The sequence below is a fragment of the Chiloscyllium plagiosum genome, unplaced genomic scaffold (assembly GCF_037043375.1).
Source record: "Chiloscyllium plagiosum isolate Xiang-an unplaced genomic scaffold, Cpla_swu_hap1 HiC_scaffold_5, whole genome shotgun sequence".
Classification (NCBI taxonomy): domain Eukaryota; kingdom Metazoa; phylum Chordata; class Chondrichthyes; order Orectolobiformes; family Hemiscylliidae; genus Chiloscyllium; species Chiloscyllium plagiosum.
Window position 1 is genome coordinate 53,784,781 of NW_028270143.1, and position 21,254 is coordinate 53,806,034.

At 40.7% G+C, this 21,254-nt stretch overlaps 1 long non-coding RNA gene across 1 annotated transcript in view; it reads left to right on the forward strand.

Moving 5' to 3' along the window:
- Positions 1–4,139: 4,139 nt before the first annotated feature.
- Positions 4,140–21,254, forward strand: part of LOC148149933 (uncharacterized) — a 29,059-nt gene continuing 11,944 nt past the window's right edge. The window contains exon 1 of the long non-coding RNA XR_015757107.1: positions 4,140–4,214. This is a non-coding gene — a long non-coding RNA (uncharacterized LOC148149933). The remainder of the gene's footprint in view (positions 4,215–21,254) is intronic.

Genomic DNA, 21,254 nt, shown 5'->3' on the forward strand with positions numbered 1-21,254 from the left:
ACAAGAATACTAAAAGCCTTCTTCACTATCCTATCTACCTGCGACACCACTTTCAAGGAACTATGAACCTGCACTCCAAGGTCTTTTTGTTCAACAACACTCCCTAGGACCTTCCCATTGCAAAATCTGGTGCAGTTATACAAATGAAGATCTGAAGGGTGGTTCCTCATGACTGTTGTTAGGCACATAAGATGTTGCAAATGTAAGTTTTTGTGTAATGGTGAACATCTGCAGTTTAGCAGTAGTGCCATTTGGTTGTCCTGCTTTCTTTGACCTAATACTTAAAAAAATTAAATTGAAAGTTTACAAAAGAGAGAGTGAGGTGGGAAATTAATCAGGTCACCAATATAAAACCAGATCTGCATATTTAAATATCTATGAACTACACAATAAGCCAAATTACTGGATGTATTTTGAGCATTTTACAAGCAAATGTCACATTGGTTGAAATCGTTGTCCCTCTAAAAATTCTCTTCTGTACAGGGGAGAATTCTGTTTATCTTGGGCGTAATAATAATGAATGGAATTTCTGGCAAAAATTAGAAAATGAAGATCCGAATACCAATGCCTTTGCATATTCTTTATGAGACATTCACACTCGGTGGCAGAGCAATATAGATGGATGGTGCACACAATCTGGGAAACCTTGTAATTCGTGTTGTGAGTGTTGACCATAGTGAATTGCTGATGGGTGGTTAAGATTCTACCTTCTGTATTTACACAGGTGGGAATATTCTCTATAGTAGAAGAATTTTAACCACAGCACTCATCCCCACAGCGGAACTTGAAATCACAGAAGTATTACGGTGCAGAAGCAGGCTGTTCAACCCATTATGTCTGCATCAGCTCTTCAAATGAGCATCAGGACTTAGTGCCATTCTCCCGCCTCTTCTCCATACCATTGCACATTGTTTATATTTAAATAATCATGTAATACCCCTTTGAATGTCTCAATTAAATCTGCCTCCACCACACTTACAGGCAATGCATTCCAGACTTGAACCACTTGTTGTGTGAACTTCTTTTCTCACATTGGATTTGTCTTCTTTGCAAATCTGTGCTCTCTCATTCTTGATCCTTTTATGAGCAGGAACAGTTTCTCTCTGTCTGCTTTTTCCAGGTCCCTCATGATTCTGAAAACTTTGACCAGATCTCTTTGAGCAGTGCAGGTCAACTTTAAGTTGTGTTATTAAGTGTTGGAGTTTGGGTCTCCTACTTGACACATCCAGCCAATCAACAATGCAGTTCACCCTGACTGCACTCAGAATCATGTGAACAACATAATCATACCATACTGTCTTCATTATATGGGATAATTACTCATTATGAAATTAGTGTTCATTTCAATGAATTTTCCAAGTTAGTTCATAAAGGTCTAGGTTAGCTCTTTGCTGTTGCTTAGTAGTTTGGAAATTTTCTTCAGGTTGAACATTTTGATATGGATTCTGTATTTACTGCAGTACATTGAACAATTTGAGCATTTTGTGCTGTAGGTTCTATTGGGGAGGTGTAAGTAAAATTTGTTCAATAATGTACAGACGGTTGATTTTCTCAGTGCAATATGCAACAGAAAGATAATGATGAGCACGGGTGAAAGTCTTTTTTACACTTCCTTCGAGAAGTTAAGAACTGAAGGAAATTTTTTTGATATTTTAAACTGGATTTTGCAAAAGATTGAGCAATTTGAAAGTTTGCTGTTACTTCCAACTAGAAAATGAGTCAGTGCAGTACATATTTGAAAAATATAGCACTGAAGGCATACTTGCAGACAATGGGATAATTCAACCCTAACAAAGGGGACTGATATAATTGCAAAGAAAGATTACAGGCTTGGCTGAAAGCAAGTAAAATAGGAGTTAAGGTTTATAAAATGTTTTCTTCACTATGATGGAGACAGATACTTTTGAGGTGGTGCCTAACTAATGTGGACTGTGAGACCCTGCTTTGTGAACTATCCTGAAATTAATGAGATCATGGACTCCTATCAAGGCAATGACTAAGAATTAAATTGCACTGAGAGCCACTTTTCATGTGAATAAACAATTGCCAAGTGAGATTACTGCAGATTACTTTCTTGAATTAAAGAAACACTCTCTTCACTATAGGGATGGTGCAAACTGAGAAATTGACCTTTAGATCACATTTGAAGCAGGCCACAAGAACAACAAAATCAAAGTGAAGCCTTTGACTGTGCTGAGTTTACAATGGCCAAAAGACAGAATAGCAAAAGGGAAAAAAAATCTTTTTCTGAGACATGGGGGGGCCACTGGATTTTACAAAGATCCAGGCCCCGGAAGCCAAGCTCACAGACACAGAAATTTTAATAGTATACTTGTTAAGGTAGCCACCAACCACTTAAATGTCTCATTTCTAGTCAAGTGTTTTATCAATGGGAAAGTCAGTCACAGCTAGACAGTGTGCAGGTGGGGAGCAAACAGTGCCAGGTTATAGTAACAGTGCCAGGTCATAACCATGCACATGGTCAAGTTCATGATAGATCTAAAGCCAGTTCAGGAGTTTGTAAATCCTAAAATGCTTATTTAATAGATATGAAACAGAAATTGATGTGATTGAAGAGTTGTATTAAGTGAGAGAGCAAGAAAAATAGTACATGGAAGATAAGAGGATTGGAGTTCAAGTTATAAATCCAATGCACACAGTAAAAATAACAGTCAGAGTGGAATTTAGAGAGTTCAGTTTTGTCTGAAAATCACAGTGAAAAACTACTGCAGTGATAAGGAGAGACATGTGATTGATGCTGATCTAAAGGAGCTAGGTACATTCACATATCTAGTGAAGATTAGAGAGAGACTCCATAAGTAGATCATTGTACGAAGGAAGAATTCTCACAAAGTGTCAACATGATAAATCCCCCGTAGTCCAAGTTCCGCTTTCAGTCCAAAGTAAAAGTCAGAAAGTGAAAATCAAAAAGAAACATTCACAAGCATTTATTCCATCTACCATCGAGGCTCAGTGGCAGCATTGTGTACAATCTACAAGATGCACTACAGAAATTCACTAAAGATTTATAGACAGCACATTCCAAACCTATCACCATTTCTATCTAGAAGGAAAAGAGCAGCAGGAAACCACAACCATATGCATGTTCCCCTCCAAGCCACTCACTATCCTGGCTTGGAAATACTGTGTTGTTCCTTCACTGTTGCTTGGTCACATGCTTAGAATTTCCTCCCTGATGGCATTGTGAGTCTACCTTAACACATGGACTGCAGCAGTTCAAGAAGGCACCTTCTCAATGGCAACTAGAGACGGGCAATAAGTGCCCAGACCCCACAAGTGAATAACAATCTGCAACACAACCTGTTAAATTTTCAGGTATTATTGAAATTGGTTTAGTTATATTGCTTTCAGGGAGCATATGTACTATGCTATTTTACATTTTAATGTGTAGATTATTTGTTGTCAAATGGGGAGGGATGTAATATATTGCAAGATTTGAGCTTTTTGTTATATTGCTTTCTCTGCTGCCCTCTCTGTTGGGAAAGTGCAAATAAAGTTACATTAATAATGGCTGCCTGCAGCTTAGCATGTGTTAGTCATCCTCCATGGAATGCATAAGACAAACAATCATCAATTCTCCACCGTAACACGAATGCAGAAAACATTTTGAAGCCGAATAAGTTTGGGCTATTGAGCTCACATTTTAAAGCTGCTGTGAAAACACCTACTGTACTGCCATATTTTTTTAACAAAATGTCAATCATTGCAAGCAACAATTCAAAAGTAGTTGGTAAGCTTGGTTGGATATTTCTGCAATGTTGCTGATTTATCTTTAGGGTCATACAAAACTATGCATAACCTTGAAAAGTTGAATGGAGTCCATGAGAGAGGAGGATGCATGGCAGGTGGAAGAAGCTATTTTGATAGATTGAATGCCCCTTTTTTTGCTTGTTTTTCTATGTTCTGTGTTGCTATGAAGCCTTGAATTTAGTAAATATTTAATAATAAATCTCTGTTTTACCTTACGAAACACAATTAGCCTGAGTTATTCTTTAATTGAATTTTTAAAATTTGCCCTGCCCTTTGTATTCTGTGCTTTGTCACTGAGGTTGGGTTCTCCCCAACATTAACTGCATTTGCATGTTCTCTGAGTTGGGACAGTCCCTTTAACCACAGAGGCACAACAGGACCATGAAGTGGAGCAGATGCATTGCAACTTTCATATACAATTTGTCAGTGTGGGATAAAAACAGGTAGGAAATAAAATGTTCTCTTATACTTCAAAGCTGAGGGGCTTTGTTTTACAACCAGTAGCAACATGTTCTACTTCAGATTTATGCATAATTTCATTTTCTTGAAACATACATAGTTCAAAATACCAAACCATTTCCTGTGTAGATAGATATACATGAATGCTGCTTTCCATCTCCCTTAAAGTGACAGTATACTCTCGGGCATGGACCTGTATTCTCACTCATCATGGTACAATGTATTGCAGCACCAATGAAATGTAGCCTCATGTTGCCTGGAATGTTCATGCTTCCTCTTAAAATACACAGAAATGCCACAGCTTTGCCACATTGCTAAAGATCCGCAACGAGTCTGAGCTTTAACAATGTAAATGTTGCAGAGATGTTGGGGATTGAAAGACTTCTTGTCTTCCAATAGGGTCAGTTAGTAGATTAACTTACTCTACATTACAAGATAGTTATTACACTAATGATAGAAAATAGAGCTCAATTTACCAGCTTTTTGCATTATGTTGAAATTTACTTTAGCAAAAAGCAATTATATTGTAATTTACCTTAGCTTTATTATTAATAGACAGTCTATAAAGGACATGCAATAAAATTAGATCTGGCTCAGTAAATTTAAATCAATTTTATAATATTTCCTACTCTCCTTTATTAAACAATCTGACCTGATAGACAAGCCATCTACTAATTGAATATTTTGACCTTGGTATCCTTTCTTGGGTCTTGAGCCTGTAGTGTCAGAGGCATGGCAAAATTGTCAATCTTTTGCGAGCTGACAAATTAGGATACCATGTCTACATTTGTTGTCTAAAGAAGGGCAGTGGGCAGGTTCAAGAGCAATGTGGATGTCTGGTGGCCTTTTTAATGTGGGCCTGTTCAGTATTGGAGACAGTCTAAATTCCTGGCTGAATGTAGCATCCAAGAAGTGCAGAATGGATTGCAGAAGAGAAGAATGATGCCATGATTCAGTGAGATAATGTGGAGGTGGTGAGGGCCCACAGAAAGTTATTTTTACCCTGAGAGTGGGAGGAGGCAGTCAACCGTTATAATGACTCAGGTCTGGCTAGAGATGGAATAGCAGGTCTCCACCTGCAGAATTGTCAGAAAGACTTGGATCTAGTGCTGTAAGTGGTTCAATGATCTTCTGTGGTGTGGCTAGATAGCAGACATCAGATCTGCTTAAATCTGGAGGTTCACACACTGTTAATATGCAGCTAATACAAGTCCAAGCAATACTGAGGCTTGTTCTCCCAGGTCACTCCATGAGTGAAGGATGCAATAGCAGCATGGTCATCCATGGAAGCAGTGGACAACGAGAAAATGTTGATAATTTGCAATGTCTTCTTTAAGTCTGCTGCCATCTCAGGGGATGATGGGAAACCTATCATTCATGAAACTCCACTGATTTACCCTGCAGGAAAAAAGGAGCTCACAGTGCTGGGGGAAGGAGGTATGAAGTGAGGGGTGGGTGGGATGTGGTGTGGCCAAAAATGCCATCCTAATGCCAACTAAGGAGGCAGCAATCAACTTGGAGGATGCTCTCACTTGGAGAAAAGCAAGATCCTCATCTTGGCTTGGAGTAGAAGGGGTTGGGGTCGTGGGGAGGTGAGAGGGGGTGTGCCTGAGAGAGGAAACACTAAATGCATGAAAATTGGCACACTTTTGGAACAGTTACCAATTTTTGATCTTGCGGGAAGACTATGAGCATTGTGAAGTAGCCAAACACAGATTCATTAATGTTTTATTTACATGACAAGACCAATGTTGAGGTGTCATGATCCAGTGAATACTGCAGAGGATGAATGAAACTTTGAGAAGACAACATCACATGATCCAAGCACACCAACCAATGGGTGGAACCTGTGCTGTGAAGGGAATGTTTGCCATGGGGTGAAGGCCACATCATTAAACTAGGAGACAGGGCAGAGGTGTCTGATGATAGTCCCTCTATTGGAGGGTGCAGCATAGTGCCAACCATTATCAATGCACCAAAAAATGTGGACCACTCAGAAATATATTACTCAAAAGATGTAGGAGCAGAAGTAGGCCATTTGGCCCTTTGAGTCTATTCTACCATTCAATGAGATCATGTCTGTTCTAATAATCCTCAATGCTACTTTTCTGCTTTCTCCCCCATAGTCTTGATTCCTTTACTGATTAAAAACCTGTCTAGCTCTGCCATGCATATACTTAATGTCTTATTGTCAACAGCCCTCTGTGAAAAAGAATTCCACCTCAACTCTTTAGCCATTACTCTGGAGTCAAGCCTGGCTCAAAGGAAGATGGTGCTGGATGTTGGGGGACAATCATCTCAGTCCCAGAACATCTTTGCAGGAGTTATAGAGTCATAGAGTCATAGACATGTACAGCATGGAAACAGATCCTTCGGTCCAACCCGTCCATGCCAACCAGATATCCCAACTCAATCTAGTCCCACCTGTCAGCACCGGGCCCATATCCCTCCAAACCCTTCCTATTCATATACCCATCCAAATGCCTCTTAAATGTTGCAATTGTACCAGCTTCCACCACATCCTCTGGCAGCTCATTCCATACACGTACCATCCTCTGTGTGAAAAAGTTGCCCTGTAGGTCTCTTTTATATTTTTCCCCTCTCGCCCTAAACCTATGCCTCTAGTTCTGGACCCCTCCACCCAGGGAAAAGCCTTTGCCTATTTACCCTATCCATGCCCCTCATAATTTTGTAAACCTCTATAACATCACCCCTCAACCTCCGACACTCCAGGGAAAACAGCCCCAGCCTGTTCAGCATCTCCCTACAGCTCAAATCCTCCAACCCTGGCAACATCTTTGCAAATCTTTTCTGACCCCTTGCAAGTTTCACAACATCTTTCTGATAGGAAGGAGACCAGAATTGCACGCAATATTCCAGCAGTTTATCCTAGGCCCAACAATCTTCAGCTTTTTCATTAATGACTTTTCCTCATCATTAGGTCAGAAATGGGATGTTCACTTAATTGCACAATGTTTAACATTGTTTGCAACTCTTTGGATACTGAAGTGGTCCATGAAGCAAGTCCTAGACAATATCAAGGATTCTGGATTAGCAGTTCAGGCAGCATCCAAGGAGCAGCGAAATCGACATTTCGGGCAAAAGCCCTTCATCAGGAATAAAGGCAGAGAGCCTGAAGAGTGGAGAGATAAGCTCGAGGGGGGGTGGGGTGGGGAGAAAGTAGCATAGAGTACAATAGGTGAATGGGGGAGGGGCTGAAGGTGATAGGAGGGTGGAGTGGACACTGGTTTGGCCACTTTTGGAATACTGCATTCAGGTCTGGTCTCCCTGCTATAAGAAGGATGTTGTGAAACTTGAAAGGGCTCAGTAAAGATTCACAAGGGTATTGCCAGGGTTGAAGGGTTTGAGCTATAGGGAGAGACTGAATAGGCTGGGGTTACTTTCCTTGAGACCGCATCGAGAGCAACGGATACAATAAATGATATTAGTGGATGTGCAGGTAAAACTTTGATGGATGTGGAAGGCTCCTTTAGGGCCTTGGATAGAGGTGAGGGAGGAGGTGTGGGCGCAGGTTTTACAGTTCCTGCGGTGGCAGGGGAAGGTGCCAGGATGGGAGGGTGGGTACGTAGAACAGTTGATCTTCCGTAATTACACCGGCACCACTCCCCACCTCTTCCTCCGCTACATTGATGACTGCATTGGCGCCACCTCGTGCTCCCGCGAGGAGGTTGAGCAATTCATCAACTTTACCTACACATTCCACCCTGACCTTAAATTTACCTGGACCATCTCTGACACCTCCCTCCTCTTCCTGGACCTCTCCATCTCCATTAACGACGACCGACTTGACACTGACATTTTTTACAAACCCACCAATTCCCACAGCTACCTGGATTACACCTCTTCCCACCAACCTCTTGCAAAAATGCCATTCCATATTCCCGATTCCTCCGCCTCCGCCGTATCTGCTCCCAGGAGGACCAGTTCCACCACAGAACACACCAGATGGCCTCCTTCTTTAGAGACCGCAATTTCCCTTCCCACGTGGCTAAAGATGCCCTCCAATGCATCTCGTCCACATCCCACACCTCCGCCCTCAGACTCCACCCCTCCAACCGTAACAAGGACAGAACGCCCCTGGTGCTCACCTTCCACCCTATCAACCTTCGCATACACCAAATCATCTACCGACATTTCCGCCACCTCCAAAAAGACCCCACCACCAGGGATATATTTCCCTCCCCATCCCTTTCCGCCTTACACAAAGACCGTTCCCTCCGTGACTACCTGGTCAGGTCCACGGTCCCCTACAACCCACCGTCCCATCCTGCCACCTTCCCCTGCCACCACAGGAACTGTAAAACCTGCGCCCACACTTCCTCCCTCACCTCTATCCAAGGCCCTAAAGAAGCCTTCCACATCCATCAAAGTTTTACCTGCACATCCACTAATATCATTTATTGTATCCGTTGCTCCCGATGCGGTCTCCTCTACATTGGGGAGACTGGGTGCCTCCTAGCAGAGCGCTTTAGGGAACATCTCTGGGACACCCGCACCAATCAACCACACCGCCCCGTGGTCCAACATTTCAACTCCCCCTCCCACTCTGCCGAGGACATGGAGGTCCTGGGCCTCCTTCACCGCCGCTCCCTCACCACCAGACACCTGGAGGAAGAACGCCTCATCTTCCACCTCGGAACACTTTAACCCCAGGGCATCAATGTGGACTTCAACAGTTTCCTCATTTCCCCTTCCCCCACCTCACCCTAGTTCCAAACTTCCAGCTCAGCACTGTCCCCACGACTTGTCCGGACTTGTCCTACCTGCCTATCTCCTTTTCCACCTATCCACTCCACCCTCTCCTCCCTGACCTATCACCTTCATCCCTTCCCCCACTCACCCATTGTACTCTATGCTACTTTCTCCCCACCCCCACCCCCCTCTCGCTTATCTCTCCACCCTTCAGGCTCTCTGCCTTTATTCCTGATGAAGGGCTTTTGCCCGAAATGTCGATTTCGCTGCTCCTTGGATGCTGCCTGCACTGCTGTGCTCTTCTAGCACCAGTAATCCAGAATCTTGTTTCCAGCATCCGCAATCATTGTTTTTACCTAATATCAAGGATTGGGCTGACGAGTGGCAAGTAACACTCACACTACACAAGTGTTAGGTAAAGGCCATCTCCAACAAAAGAGAATTTAACCATCTGTCCTAGATGGTCAATGGCATGGCCAACTCTAAACTATCAACCCTTTACAACATGAGGTTGTTATTGGCTAGAAATTGAACAACCATGTAAATACTGTGGCTATAGGAGCAAATCAGAGGCTGGTAATCCTGCAACAGGTAGCCCTAGTGACTACCCAAAGTCTGTCTCCCTTCAAAAAGGGTCCTGAAATACTTTTCACTTGCTTCACTGAAGACTCTTTCATCGGTATTTTCCAAATTTGTGATCTCAAGCATTACTTACTTGTAGGACATGGCAACATTGCTTGTAGGTTCAGCTCCCATTCAAAACACACACTATCCTCAACTGGAACTTATATCCCTAATCCTTCGGTCTAACCGGGACAAAATCCTGGAACTCCCTCTCTAATAACATCACATAGGTTCAAGAAGGCAGCTCACCAACACCCTCTGAAGGGCACTTACGGATGGATGCTAAACATTGGCCTAGCCAGTGATGTCCACATCTCTCATATTCAGGGCATCTGTCTTTTGTATTTTAAGCTATCACCATAAATGTCACTAGCCCAGTAATGTTATAGAAATTAAAGGTGACTGGGACTTTCTCTGCTGTGACCAGTGGCTGAGTACCTGCCCAGTGAGACCTGAGGTCCTGATCCAGAAATATGCAGTTGTCTGTGACCAGTTTCCACAAGAGATGCAGCTTTCCATGCTACTGCTTCTCCTAAAGGCCTACAATACTCTCCTTTGAAGGAAATACTGTTTTATAACACTTTACCCACCTCCAACCAGCCTGTGACATGTTGCTGCCTCTATTTGCCTGTTCTGCTTTCCATTCTGCTATTTCTCCACAGTCCATCCATCCGTTGAATAACTGGACCCCATGACTGGATGCCCACAACACTACTGTGCTGTGCTCTGTCCATGTGTCCTCACTGATTCTGACTGTCCAAGCCAAACCAACTTTTATTCACTGTCCCATTTTACCAATTTAACATCAGAAGGTTGACTACTCCATGGAAGTGTCTGATAGTACACAGTTACATCCCTGTATGCCTATCTATTTCATATTAATGACTGCATTAGCCTTTCATTGTGCAGTCGATTCTCACTGTATAGCTGTATCACCTGACATGACAAGATACTGACACAGCTAACAGCTCACGTGACATTGAAGAGATCTGATTTCTGATGGTGTGGTCTAAATCTACTTTTAATTAATTATAATTGGCCACCTTTGGCTGATGGTTTTCTCTTGCCTGTGGCAAGATTTCTGAAGGCGGAAGGTGTGAATTGTTGCCATGTCCTCTGAGCTTGCTCCCTTACCTCCTATCACTGCAGAACATGTTTGAGGGACAGAATGGCTTAGTCATGCCTCTACTGTATATGTTTATCTGTCCACAGCTCCACTTCAAATCTGTCTCATGGGACTGGGAAGATTCTGTCTGTTGTATGTAACATTGCAGATGTAGGCATGATGTAGAACATATTCTAACTTCTGGAAGATTTACCCAAGATGTTTTTCTTGAGATTCCATATACGATATACCTATAGATTGCAAGGAATTTCCATCAAATACTGGGAAACCTACTTAGTTTGTTTTCAGTTTCCACCTCTCCCCTGTGGAATAGTTACACCTCCTGACTAGTAGATGTACTTCCACGAGCTTTAAAGACAATTCAATTTAATTTGAAAGCCTCTAATGTGCCCAAAAAGAACAATTGATTGGTCATCCTGACATATCAGATATTTGCTGCATTTCTCTATACTGTTCTGAAATTCATTTTATTTATATAGTTTTGGGTCAGGTAACCTTTTTTTAAAATGAGCTGTGAGCTATACAGCAAGTGACTTTTTTCCTAACGTGGGACAGCAGCTCTAATGTTTTCTGCTAAGTGGTTAATATTGCTTGGGTTCAGAAAATTGCATATCCATGTCTTTCTGCTCTAGGAAATTTGCTTAGTTTGTTGCAACTACCTGATATATACTCGGATTGTTTACATGTGCTTTACAAGAACAAAGGCTTCAATTCCGTTTTTCTGTGAAAAAAATTCAATGAAAAGGAAAATGTAACATTTAAAAAGTGTGAGAATCATGATTGACTTTGGTGGCCAAATGAATATAAAATATATTGCTGCAAGAGCTGAAGGCTAATTCTGAGAACTGAGGTTGGCCCAATAACTTCTCTAGACAAAAGGATTTGCAGTTTATGTGCAGCTTTTCTCAAATAATTGAATTGGAAGCTGCAGGAGATGAACAATTACCATTTGGAGGAAGATTTCTTTCTCTTCAACACCAGAATTTAATTGATGCACATTGTAGCTTGTGAACAATGCTTCCATGCAGCTCAGTATAGTTACACTGCCATTTAAAGTATATGCTGGAAATAAAGTATTCTTCCTAAGGTATCCTTTCCATCCCAGAATATATCTGGACTTCTAAAATATTGACAATATAACTGGTTTTTCCAATGTTATCCATGTGATATAACTAGATGCATTAAAAGTTCATGAGTTATTACTGGATTTTTCAAGTATTCATATGATATGAAAGACATTTCAAATCGTAATAGGTATTACAACATGTGCCAAGCATTTGTTGGGTACATACAATTTTACCATCATATATGAAATAGCGTAAGCAATATTTTATACCTGGCATGTTCTGGTCTAGTACTACCGGCTATGGAGCAATTTCTCACTGAAGCCAATTACCAGTGGTAGAAGCCGAAAGAAACCCAGAGACATCCCATGAACTATGCCATGGAACACCAACACTGTCATTTTAATTTCTTCAAAATTTGCCTCCCTATTGAATTACATTTCATTCTATTTTACTACAATAATGATTATTTTGTTTCTAATTTACTGCGCCATCAAAGAGTCTAAGAATATTCTTATAATGAAATGCTGTAATTACATTTTTTTGTTTGAAAGAACTTTTGTTATTTTGCAGAACTTACAATGGACTAAAGTGAGCTATAAATAGAAACTGGCTTGTTCACATATAATACCTAATAGCTGGCAACCAAAAGATGTGCCGTCCAAATATGAAGTAGACAGGAAGTTCTTTATAGTAGAGATTTTTTTCTCATATGTTTGAATTATTAAAGACTGGTCTGAAACCATTGTAGTTCACTTTCATCAGAATTGATTTCAGACAAAGTCTAGCCTGTGTTTTGTCATGCTCTTTCTACGCTGTATTTCCAATGACACAAAAGAATAAATAATCAACGTCTGAAATACGAAGCAGTGATGTAAATGTGCTTGTGTAATAAAGAAGATGAAAAAGCTTTTTATCAATCCATTAAGTAACAGCCTACAAGAACATTTAGATAACACCACTTAGTGGCCTGAGCAGACCAGCCGACTGTATATGATGGTAGATTATTGGATTACAATGCACACTGACTCTACAGTTTTTTTTGCAAGCTGTGATTGTCACTTGTTAAATGTACAGTGATTATTTCACAATGATCTACCAACAAATCCATCACCATCTATTCACGACAGGTATCTGTCCCAGTTTACCATTGCAACTACAGTTGTTAAAATGATGACCCCAACTGAGGGGAACTTCTTTCAATGAATGTCGCAGAATGTATAATGTTTAGTCATTTCATGATCACAGCCTGCAAATTTGAGTAAGAGCTTGTCTTTAGTTTTTCTGTTTAATTAAACCCTGTGATAAGATCACTGTCTTTTATTGACCTTGAGCAACTTTTTTGTACAAAATGAATTCATAGGTCCACATGCCAAGGTTTCCTTCAGTATCTAATCAAGGTGACTCCATCCTGTACAAAGAGGATTTCATGTCAGTTATGATGGGATGTGAGAATGCAGAGAAATCTTCTGTTGGAGGAGTTGCTATGCTGCATCTCCTTAAGTGATGATTTTATTAAATAATTGTTATGATGGAACTAGTTGCACAGTAACAACAATAGTTTGTCAAAATACTGCAGTGTCCACCGGTACAGGATGTGGGAGTTCATTTCTTTCTGTGCAGATAATTCAGTTTTGGGATGTGGGTAGCATTGCCTTGGTGAGTTTTACTATCTCTGAGAGAGTGACAGTGTCCCTTCTTTCTGAATTATTGCAATCTGTAAGGTGAATGTTTTGCTAAGCTTAACAGCTTTTGGACACAAATGACCAGTTTGCTAGACTACTTCAGACAGTCAGCTAACTTGGCATGGGATAGGAGTCAGATATTCAACAGAGGAGATAGGAATGAAAAGTTTCCTTCTCAACATCAATGAATCTCAAACTGGGGTCTGTGACTCTTGAGTGTCGATTCAGACTTTATAGTGAAATGTTGTGACTCAGAAACCAATGCAATATGTGATTGAACTATTCAGGGTTTGGTGGGAATTTTCACAACGAATAGAGGAAGTGGCTAACATTAGAGCTGACAATGTTGTCAAAGAATAAATGTTGAAAAGTAAAAGGATAAAGTCACATTTATGAAGGCAGTAATTCAGCTTGAAAGAACAGTTGCCAGTTAGGAGAGGGAATCAATATTTTTATATTGAAAATATGTTTGACTTTGTTTAAAATTAGTTAAAATCCTTATTAGATTTGGTTGTTTTGAGGTGCTGAAAATGAGGTTCTGACATTCATAAATATCGAGGAGCATTAGTGAGGTGGAGGCTTTTGTGGTTTGGTTTTTACTTTGAGTTGCAGCCAAGGAAAGGAAGCAGAAACACTTTGCTTAACGGTTTTCCTCCCCCACTGCAAATAGAAACTGCAGATCATTGAAAATAAGCAACATATTTTAAATTTTTATTTTATTTTGATATTTTAGATGATCAATTAATTTTTGCAATTAATTTTGTGAATGTTTTCAGGGTATACAAATTATAAGTTTGGGGATGCATGAAATGAGCTCTCAGTGAATTGGCAGTCAACTTTTCATTGATCTGGAAGTTAATAACCAAGTGAAAAAAAAGGGGGTGGGGGGAGCGGGGGGGTGGCTAGGAGTTTCCAAAAAGAGTTTGAATATTTTTCTGAAAACTTTAGTTGAAAGAGGATCAGGAATAGTGTAAAAAAAGCATCTGCCAAGTTTTGCTGCTGGCACGGATCAATGTCAGCCCAAGAATTCCAGGGAGGTGGTTGAAATTCTAAGCCAAGTGCATCTGTCCAGGTTAGCACTGCTACCTCACAGCGCCAGGGACCTGGGTTCAATTCTAGCCTTAGGTGGCAGTGTGTGTGGAGTCTGCACATTCTCCCCCTGTCTGCGTGGGTTTTCTCTGGGTGCTCTGGTTTCCTCCTACAGTCCAAAGATGGGCAGGTTAGGTGGATTGGCCATGCTAAATTGCCCATAGCTTCTGGGGATATGCAGGCTAGGTGGATTAGCCATGGGAAATGTAGGGTTGCAGGGATAGGATAATAGGGGTAGGTCTGGGTGGGATGCTTTTCAAAGGATTGGTGTGGACCCAATAAGCCAAATGGTGTGCTTCCACACTGTGGGGATCCTAAAATTCTATAAGATAATTGTCCACTTATTATGAAAATGAGAGAAGTATAAACTTTGTGTTTTCCCTTCTCTAGGGAACAATCTAATTTTAAAAAAAATTGAAGCAGCTAGCATGATTTTCAAAAGGGCCAATCCTGACATAATTATTTGAGGAAGTGATGAATATAATGAATGGAGGTGACGAGATCAGTATCATGTTCATGAATTTGAGGAAAACATTTCTCAATTTACCATAAGCAAAAAGCGATTAAGTGGTATGGAATTAGGGAAAAATTGAAAATGGATTAGAAGATAGAGTGGCACGGTGGCTCAGTGGTTAGCAGTGCTGCCTCACAGCACTAGGGGCCTGGGTTTGAGTCCAGCCTCGGGCGACTGGTTGTGTGGAGTTTGCACATTCTCCCTGCGTCTGTGTGGGCTTCCACCAGGTGCTCTGGTCATGCTAATTTGCCCATTGTGCATAGCTTAAGTGCATTAGCCTTGAGAAATATAGGGGAATGGGTCTGGGTGGGATACTCTTCGGAGGGTTGGTATGGATTTGTTGGGCCAATGGCCTGATTCCACACTGTAAGGATTGTATTCTAATCTAAGAATGAAAACAAATTGGAAGACAGGGCATTCTGGCAGGGTTTGGGGCAATTTGGCTGCTCAATCTCCTAAAATAAAACTGACTTCTATCTTTGCAGCTTCTATGCTGATTGCGAACCTTCACTTTGGACTCTTGTCATACCAGTGGAAGGACATTATCTTTAAGGTTGTAAAATGCAATTGACACCCAACTGGACTACTACTGCTTTGGAAACTGATGATTATGGGTCTTTGTTTGCTTGGAAACTATAGATAAGGTAATCGCAGTCAGAGGGTGGAGGATCCAATTGTGGATTGCAGATAATTACAGAGGCAATTCCAGGTATCTAACTCAGAGGGTTTGGCTTCATTTCTAGAAAATGTTCAATAATCTGAAACAAATAATCAAGATGAATGATTGCATATTCACATGAAATCCACTACCCACCACACCACCAATCTCTCATTCTACTAAAACACAACACCCTCTCACTCACCTAGCAACACTTCCTGACACTCTGGACTCATGCCCAACCTTCTGATACACTAGCTCAGTCTTACACAGGGATTAATGCTGCCAGCCTTTTTTCCACCTCATTGCTGCTTCCATGGACATATAAGTGTTGAGCTATGACAGGCTCGTGAATCCAAAACCAATGCAAAGCCATCATTATCATTCAGTCCTCTGTATTCCAGGACAGGGTTACACATAACCACAGCAAGTGGCAGAAAACTAATGGGGACAGATATGAATACACAGAAGTACATAGCCAGGAGGCTGGAAGAATACAGCAAAGCAGGCAGCATCAGGAGGTGGCAAAGTCGATAAATCAGGTGTAACCTGAAGAAGGATTATATCTGAAATGTTGATGTCTGCGCCTCCTGATGCTGCCTGGCTTGCTGTGTTCTTCCAGCCTCCTGTCTGTTTACTTTGGATTCCAGTATCTGAAGATTTTTTTGTCTCTATGAATACATTGAAAGCTCATTTGGAGCAAAGAGATCCTCCTTACCACCTCACCATCCTTCCTCTAAAGGGGTCTCTATTCACCTGATAGTAAAGGTTCTGTCTTAAGAACTGTGAAGTTATTGAGGATATAGCAGATCATCAAACATTTAGAGACAAGCCTCAAAGAGAGATCACCAGAACAGTCCAGGCACTGTTTCAGTCATTACAATGCACTGATAGTATTTGTCATGGTGTTCCTGCTTGCTGCACAGCTCTCATTGTAGGATTGCTGAAGGAACTCATTAGCTATATCCCTAGATAACTGATGTCAAATTCTGGTTCTTAATGGTGGGCCAAAGATAGTGATCATAGCGTTCAAAAGGAAAGTCTTCTGATCATCTATGAGCTGAACAAGAAGAACAACAACTGTTATAGAAAAGCTCCCTATTACCACATACAGCCTGTGGTGTGTGCGTGCAGTTGATAGTTCCTTGCACCTTTGGGAATTCTCTGCTCTTGCAAGACCAGGTGCTGCCTCCTGTTTCTCTGTGGTCAATGAGAAAATAACACAGCCTGCCTCCCTTTTTATGCCAGATCTTTGTCACCTCCCTGATGGGTAAAGATGTTGATAAATTGCCTTGTCCTGCCTGGAAGGATCCACTAGGGTAGACATGCTGGGCACAGTGATTTGACAGTGACTGGCAGTGCTGACCTCATTATGCTGTGAAGCAGCAGGTTAGCTTAAGGGAAATTGCATTGTCCTATGATCATATCCAACAGTGAAATGCAGATGCCTCACATCTGCTGCAGGCTGAGCTAGACATAGAAGGGCATGCTACCTGTCACATTCCCAGCTACCTTCCCCCCAGCCCCACCCCCCGTCCTATTTATCTCTCAGTACCCTGGCCCACAAGCCTCATTCCTGATGAAGGGCTTATGCCCGAAACATCGACTCTCCTGCTTCTTGGATGCTGCCTGACCTGCTGTACATTTCCAGCACCATACCCTTGACTCTCATCTCCAGCATCTGCAGTCCTTACTATCTCCACAGAAGGGCATTCAGATGACCTGCGGTCATTATCACCTTCTGTTGAGAGCCCTTCTCCTCTTCACCTCCTGCCTGTGTCCTACTTTCTCTCTGCAGCCTCTGCTTCATTTCCAAGTCATGCTACAGTCTCAGAGGAACTGCTCTGATAGGATTCCCAAAACCTTCAGAGAGAGGTGGGCACCACAGAGGGTTGGAGAGCATTATTTCCCCTTCCAGCTCCATTTTAGTTTAACCCCCTTCCTTGCTTCCTACCCAGCCCTATGTTTGTTACTGTTGCACTGGTTCTAGTGGGCAGTGCCTGTTAATTGTTGAATAAGAGGCGTGATGAATCGGTGATTTGTGAGAAAAACAGATCCTGTCCATTCTGAGAAGGCCAGTGAGGTGCTACATTAGTGTTACTGTTTGTTTGACATTGTGATCTATTCAGTCTGCATACTGCCAGTGCACACACACCACACCCTGTGCTCATAGCTTACCGGGCAGGATGTGATATATATGTCACACCTGAAATGGCTAAAAACATTCCAGCTGCCAATTTTGGAATTTAGCCCTTCTATATATTGGACACACAGAGTTCGATTTCACACCATAGATGGTGAAAATGTCTATTTGTTAAATGCTGTCTTGTCTTTCACACAGTTAAAAACACAAAGCCTTTGGATTTTTGTAGTTTTGAATCTCGACAGGTTGCAGAATAGTCATCTTTTATCTAATATTTTCCTAAGGTTCACACTTGGTGATCATAGAAACCAAAGCCTCTCATTAAGCCTTTTGATTGTTCCATGTGACATTTTTGTAACCAAGTTAGGAGGGGTGGATGTTTCATATCCCATTCCACCCCCTGGCTACAACAAAGTTTGAACTTAAAAGGTGAGGGGATATTTTCCATTATGTAATCATATGTTAGCCCATATGTACCTCAGTATCAGAAACCAATTAGCCAGGTTCTATATGTTAGAACTAGTTAATCACAAAAAAAACTCACTTGAGCTGTTACAGAGATACTTTCTATTTAAATTACTTGGAGGACTTGCATTTTGAAAAATTGTGGAGAATAGATTTATTTCAGGTTTTCTGGAAACACCTGAAATGGATTAAGTAAAAAAATTTTTGAGATGTAGGTTTTATTGTTAGTTGTTGATAGTTCACGGTGGGTATTGAAGATAATTTTTAAATTAATTTTCCTGGAAATCACATGATTGGTTCTAAATGCTTGGTTTGCTGTAGGACCCTGCTGGGGTTGGTACTGCTTTTGTTTAGTTCACCTGGAGGAAAGCTTGTTAAGAACAAGCTGATTACTCCGAAAAGAAAAAAAAACTCTTGTTGAATTCAGGTGAAACCTATTTGTTCTTTTGAAAGAGGGAGTGAAAAAGAATCACAATATTGTATTTCTTGAGCAAGCTCTATCTACAAGAATGTGAAGATAACTGTGCATAATTAGTGATTTTACCATGCCATGCCAGAGCAACAGAGTGACAGATGCAGAACATTCATTTATCATTTTGCCTTCCACAATAACTCATTTTTATTTTTAAAAAATGCGGTTATGTTTAAAAAAGTCAATTTTTGCAGAAAATATTTTCTTTTTTTCCTTTTTTTCCTGATATGCATCCACATATGTTTGGGGATGTTCAGAGGAATAAGCATTTGTACTCCAATATTACTGACCATGTAATATTAACCAATTATTTCATCTTTATTGAATAAGTTTTGTTTTGATAATAAATCAATAATCATGTTTATTTAAAAAGTCCTGGAGATCGATCATTTAATTCAAAATCCCTGGATCTAGAAAAGGTTGGTCATTTTGGTAACTGGATAAAGTATTTTTATTTTCTCTTGTGACCAATATAATAGTGGCATTAGAATGTACTTCCCTAGCCTTGGTTATAACGAAGCAAAGTGTGATAATTATGAACAAGAGATTTTAAATGTTTTCCAAATATATATAATCAGGCTTATTCACAGATTATCCAAATGCTGGCCTGCAGCTGAAATCACTTTGCACACAACCATTGGCACTGGAACCCCTTCCTGACTCAGTTACAGCGAATTGAATACTTTTTTTTTGGAGACAGTAATGTAGAATCAGACTTCTTCTTTAAGGTCCTCTTTTGTTTGTCATTTATATAAATGATTTGGATGAGAATGGTTAGTAAGTTTGCGGATGACACCAAAATTGGTGGCATAGTGGACAGTGACAAAGGTTTTCTAAGATTACAAAAGGATCTTGATCAAATGGGTCAATGGGCTAAGAAATGACAGATGGAGTTTATTCTGGATAAATGAGAGATATTGCATTTTGGTACCACAAACAAGGGTAGGGCTTATACAATTAATGGTAAGGCCTTAGGTAGAGGTGTAGAACAGAGGGACCTAGGGTGGGCTGGTACATAATTCTTTAAAGTTTGCATCACATATAGACAGCATGTTAAAAAGGCATTTGGCACGTTTGGAATTCATTGCTCAGTCCTTTGAGTATAGGAATTGGGACATTATGTTGAGGTTATACAGGACATTGGTGAGGCCTCTTCTGGAGTACTGTGTGCAGTTCTGGTCACCCGGTTATAGGAAGGACATTATCAAGCTGGAGAGAGTGTAGCAGAGATTTACCAGGATGTTGCTGGGTATGAAAGGTTTGCGTTATAAAGAAAGACTGGATAGGCTGGAACATTTTTCGCTTGAGTGGAGGTGATTGAGAGGTGACCTGATAGAAGGTTATAAAATAATGAGAGTTGTAGATAGAGTTGATGGTAGTTGCTTTTTTTTCCCTAATGTTGGGAAATTTAAGAATGGGGGCACATTTTTAAGGTGAGAGAAAAGAGATTTAAAAAAGACATGAGGGGCAAATTTTTTTACACAGAGGTTGGTTCACATGTGGAATGAACGTCCTGAGGAAGTGATGGATGTGGGTACGATTGCAACACTTAAAAGACATTTGGATGGATGCACAAATAGGAAAGGTTTGGGCGGATATGGACCAGGAACAGGCAGGTGGGACTAGTTTAGTTTGGGATTATGTTCAGCATGGACTGGTTGGACCAAAGGGTCTGTTTCTGTGCTGTATGACTCTATAACTCTAAGAGCTCTCCACTTGAGATGTTAAAATCTTTAATGACTTTCAACTTACAAACTTTGATAGAAGAAGTTTCAAAGAAAGGGAGAGAGGGCAAAGGTAATTTCCCCTGTAGCAAGTTCACTTTGTCTGTCTGTCGCCAAACCAGTGTTTTTTCCACTAAATATATCGTGTGACCTTTGTCTGAAAATGTTATAAACTCAATGTCTCCATCAATCAGTTTGGTCTTTACAAATAACACGTTTCTGCTACCATAGCTGATGCCTTTTGCTTTGCAACATGTTATTTCCAAAACATTTAAGATATAAACATGTTCAGTCAATTATAAGTTAATATCGTAGATAATACATCTTCATAATATCTTAATGGCAACAACAATTTGTATTAATATATCCCTATTAACATTATAGAAATTCTTAAAACACTTCATTGAATGATTATCAAACAAAACTTGACACTGAGCCACATAGAATTATATAAAGAAAAATGACCAAAAGCCTGAAGGCAAAACTAGACTAGGGAGAGATCCAAGAAAGAAGCAATTTTATTTGTACTGCACTCTACTGAGTCATTGAAACGTATCAAAGAAATTCTCTTAATAATAAACTTTGCAAAGTTTGGTAACCACAGGAATGGCCTCAACTGGGACCTTGGGTTCATATCACACTACAGGTGACCCCACTGCATGATATGTATAATACATATAATACACACACACACCTACATTCACACCCACACAGACCGTCCCTCACACACAAGATGTCTCATATGCA